Source organism: Colias eurytheme, chromosome 6 (assembly GCF_061535395.1).
Source record: "Colias eurytheme isolate Ceu_HAF_F1 chromosome 6, ilColEury1 Martin Lab GWU primary, whole genome shotgun sequence".
Classification (NCBI taxonomy): domain Eukaryota; kingdom Metazoa; phylum Arthropoda; class Insecta; order Lepidoptera; family Pieridae; genus Colias; species Colias eurytheme.
The window spans coordinates 13977501-13982500 of NC_142985.1; the positions used below are offsets into that span (position 1 = coordinate 13977501).

General features: G+C 43.9%; 2 non-coding genes across 2 annotated transcripts; both read left to right on the plus strand.

Annotated features, from left to right (window-relative positions):
• Positions 1 to 2255: 2255 nt before the first annotated feature.
• LOC149908169 (small subunit ribosomal RNA) lies at positions 2256 to 4160 on the plus strand. The gene has a single exon (XR_016456893.1). It is a non-coding gene; the product is annotated as a small subunit ribosomal RNA (ribosomal RNA).
• Positions 4161 to 4452: 292 nt separating this feature from the next.
• Positions 4453 to 4609, plus strand: LOC149908170 (5.8S ribosomal RNA). Its single transcript, XR_016456862.1, has one exon. It is a non-coding gene; the product is annotated as a 5.8S ribosomal RNA (ribosomal RNA).
• The last annotated feature ends 391 nt before the right edge of the window (positions 4610 to 5000 follow it).

The window sequence follows — 5000 nt, forward strand, 5'->3', positions numbered from 1 at the left end:
TTTTGCGCGTCGACGGAGCCCCGCTTCGCGGGGCTCCTATTTCTGTTTAGTTTTTTTTTTTTTAAGAAACCTAACCTAACCTAACCTAACGGCTAACCTAACCTAAACTTGATTTTTTTGGCGCGTCGACGGAGCCCCGCTTCGCGGGGCTCCTATATCTGTTTAGTTTTTTTTTTAAGAAACCTAACCTAACCTAACGGCTAACCTAACCTAAACTTGATTTTTTTTGGCGCGTCGACGGAGCCCCGCTTCGCGGGGCTCCTATTTCTGTGTAGTTTTTTTTTAAGAAACCTAACCTAACCTAACCTAAAGGCTAACCTAACCTAACGAATTAAGGGCGAATATCTCGGCCATTTTTGATTTTAGAGAAAAGTTGTTCCTATAAAACATGCTTATATTAGCGTAATCTTTACGATAAAACAATAATAAATAGGTGTTATAATGACACCAACTCCATCAAAAATTTTCTAAGTACTGCGCCCCCTTTGCTTTAGTCCAACCCAACTGGCTTTAGTGTTAAAAGGTTATCTATTAATCCGAATAATCAGACGATTAAATTATTTTATTCATCCGGTAATCGGACGATTAAATTATTTTATTCATCCGGTAATCGGACGACCAATTTATTTTATTCATCCGTTTAGCGGACGACTAGACACTTCGTTAAAACAATTAATCGCAAAAATATCAAATATTGTTGTTTATAAATATTTCCCCTAAAGTATTGTGAATGTAACAATATGTGAATGTAGCTTGAATATAAAGAAAGAAATGATCGATATATCGATTGATCGATTGATCAATTATTGATTGATCGATTCTTGATTGATTGATCGATTGATCGATCGATATATCGATTGATTGATTGATTGATTCAATGATCGATTGATCGATTGATTGATCGATTGATTGATTGAATGATCGATTGATCGTATTGATTGATTGATTTGATTGATCGATCGATATATCGATTGATTGATTTATCGATTGATGAATTATTGATTGATCGATTATTGATAGATCGATTATTGATTGATTGATCGATTGATCGATCGATACATCCATTGATCGATCGATGCATCGATTGATCGATTGATCGATTGATTGATTGAATGATCGATTGATCGACTGATCGATTGATTGATCGATTGATTGATTGATTGATCGATTATTGATTCATTGATTGATTGATCGATTGATCGATCGATACATCCATTGATCGATCGATGCGTCGATTGATCGATCGATGCGTCGACTGATCGATTGATTGATCGATTGATTGATTGATCGATTATTGATTTATTGATTGATCGATGGATCGATACATCGATTGATCAATTATTGATTGATCGATTGATTGATTGATAAATTATTGATTGAACGATTATTCATCAAAATCCGTTGCGTACTTTCAAAGATTTAAGCGTACAAAGGGACATAGGGAGAGAGAAAGCGACTTTGTTTTATACTATGTACTTGACCTTGAAAACACGAGGCGCGTTAGTCGCGCGCGGCGTAACGGCAAAAATTAAACAAGCAGAGACTTCTTTGACGTGATGCGATGCGCGGTGCGCATGTGAGAGATTGTGTACGTATGTCGTGTATGTATATCATTATTTCGTCGCTGTTGTACCGCGTCGCCCGTGCGTGCGTGTGCGTGCAGTAGTAGTAACATTGCGTCTGCCGACGGTTTGATAGATTGTCAGTTTCGTAGATTGTATTCTATATGTGTAGTGTAAATAAATATTACGCATCTTGATACACTCTCGGAGCGCAGACCGTGAAAAATATACGACTATCGAACGGCAGTATAAAAATTTTCAATGCTCACATCGCACACGTTTGTGATGTACCAATGGGCTATTATCAGATGTTTTATATGTGTGTGTGAAACACCACGTATATACCAAAACTTGGTCGCAATTTTCGATCCTTCCACTCTCCGTGCGTAGATTGATCGTTTGCGTCATAAAAGTTGACCGATATTAAAATTTTTTCCTTCGCTTGATGCGAATGGGAATTGTTAAGGGGTGTCTCGTTAAGATGATACTTTCAACGATTAAACCTGACTGTGTTCAGATTTATCCACGTTTGCGCGCGCGGCGCGTGTGTGAATAGTGTGCGTGTGACGGTCGCCGCCGTTGCATATCGTGTTATTTATTACCACGCCGCGCGCGCATATGTATATAGAGAAGCAAACGTCGCGGCGGCATCGTCGTGTTACGTTTGAGGCTCTAGCGGAAGCTTTAGTTAGCTCCCTGGTTGATCCTGCCAGTAGTTATATGCTTGTCTCAAAGATTAAGCCATGCATGTCTCAGTGCAAGCCGTATCAAGGCGATACCGCGAATGGCTCAATATATCAGTTTTGGTTCCTTAGATCTTACTCAGTTACTTGGATAACTGTGGTAATTCTAGAGCTAATACATGCAATCAGAACTCTGACCAGTGATGGAATGAGTGCTTTTATTAGATCAAAACCAATCGACGGAGGGCCTGGCGTCTGAAGTCGTTAATTTTGATGAATCTGGATAACTTTTGCCGATCGCATGGTCCAGTACCGGCGACGCATCTTTCAAATGTCTGCCTTATCAACTTTCGATGGTAGTTTCTGCGACTACCATGGTTGTCACGGGTAACGGGGAATCAGGGTTCGATTCCGGAGAGGGAGCCTGAGAAACGGCTACCACATCCAAGGAAGGCAGCAGGCGCGCAAATTACCCACTCCCGGCACGGGGAGGTAGTGACGAAAAATAACGATACGGGACTCTTACGAGGCCTCGTAATCGGAATGAGTACACTTTAAATATTTTAACGAGGAACAATTGGAGGGCAAGTCTGGTGCCAGCAGCCGCGGTAATTCCAGCTCCAATAGCGTATACTAAAATTGTTGCGGTTAAAAAGCTCGTAGTTGCATTTGTGCGCCGCGCTGTCGGTGCACCGCATCCGCGGTGATACTGACACGTTTGCGGAGCATATCGTCGGTGAGCCGGTCGTTAAAAGCCGGTTCAATATCAAAATCCTATCGCGGTGCTCTTCAGTGAGTGTCGGGGTGGGCCGACAATTTTACTTTGAACAAATTAGAGTGCTCAAAGCGGGCTCAAAATGCCGCTTGAATATTTCGTGCATGGAATAATAGAATATGATCTCGGTTCTATTTTGTTGGTTTTCAGAACTCCGAGGTAATGATTAATAGGGATAACTGGGGGCATTCGTATTGCGACGTTAGAGGTGAAATTCTTGGATCGTCGCAAGACGAACATCAGCGAAAGCATTTGCCAAAGGTGTTTTCATCAATCAAGAACGAAAGTTAGAGGTTCGAAGGCGATTAGATACCGCCCTAGTTCTAACCGTAAATATGTCATCTAGCGATCCGCCGACGTTACTACAATGGCTCGGCGGGCAGCTTCCGGGAAACCAAAGATTTTGGACTCCGGGGGGAGTATGGTTGCAAAGCTGAAACTTAAAGGAATTGACGGAAGGGCACCACCAGGAGTGGAGCCTGCGGCTTAATTTGACTCAACACGGGAAATCTCACCAGGCCCGGACACCGGAAGGATTGACAGATTAATAGCTCTTTCTTGATTCGGTGGGTGGTGGTGCATGGCCGTTCTTAGTTGGTGGAGCGATTTGTCTGGTTAATTCCGGTAACGAACGAGACTCTAGCCTGCTAAATAGGCGTCGTCATTTAGGTGTGCGCGGCTCTCGGGTCGCGCAACTCACTGGCGGCGTATTAAAATTCTTCTTAGAGGGACCGGCGGCTTTGAGCCGCACGAGATTGAGCAATAACAGGTCTGTGATGCCCTTAGATGTCCTGGGCCGCACGCGCGCTACACTGAAGGAATCAACATGTTCTCCCTGGCCTAGAGGCCCGGGCAACCCGTTGAAACTCCTTCGTGCTGGGGATTGGGGTTTGCAATTATCCCCCATAAACGAGGAATTCCTAGTAAGCGCGAGTCATAAGCTCGCGTTGATTACGTCCCTGCCCTTTGTACACACCGCCCGTCGCTACTACCGATTGAATGATTTAGTGAGGTCTTCGGACCGACACGCGGTGGCTTCACGGCCGTCGGCGTTGCTGGGAAGTTGACCAAACTTGATCATTTAGAGGAAGTAAAAGTCGTAACAAGGTTTCCGTAGGGGAACCTGCGGAAGGATCATTAACGTAACGACGCACTGCGCACTCTCGCACTACTCGCATACGCGCCTCGTGTGTGTTTGTGTATTAGTACGAACGAGTGTCGTGGGACGCGTGAATGTGACTGCATCCGTTAAAAAAAAAAAAAAAAAAAAAAAAACGAATACCTCTAACATGTCAGTGTATATGACGTGTTAGAGTGATTCGCGAAAGCGCCGCGGTACATATTTTAACCTATGTACACGCACGCAAACGTTACATAAAAGAGCGCGCACAACGCTTTGATTATTAAACGAAAACATTATTAAATAAACTATTACCCTGAACGGTGGATCACTTGGCTCGCGGGTCGATGAAGAACGCAGTTAACTGCGCGTCATAGTGTGAACTGCAGGACACATTTGAACATCGACATTTCGAACGCACATTGCGGTCCGTGGAGAAATATCCAGGACCACTCCTGTCTGAGGGCCGGCTGTATAAAAACAACAATCCACACTGTTCGTTCACACGCGTGTTTTCACGCGTGTGGTGAGCATGTGACGGTTTAGCGAGCGCATTGTGTGCACGCTATCCGTTTGAAAATTTTACCTGTATCATGTTCTACGTGTGCGCGACTCGGTGTGAAACCGTTGTGGACGCTTCTCGCGCGACGCTCGTATGATATGTCTCGTGTTGAATGTGTCGTGAACTGTTTCGCATATAAGCCGGGCCGCATTCAAAGCGCTCGTAGTGCGTGTTATATTGTGTATAATATATTATTTTTGTCATAATAATAATATATATGAAAGTGAAGCGTAGGCGGACTCGACGTCCGTGTAGCGTCGTAGTAGCGCTGACGGATATCGCGTCTGCCTCCCACTTT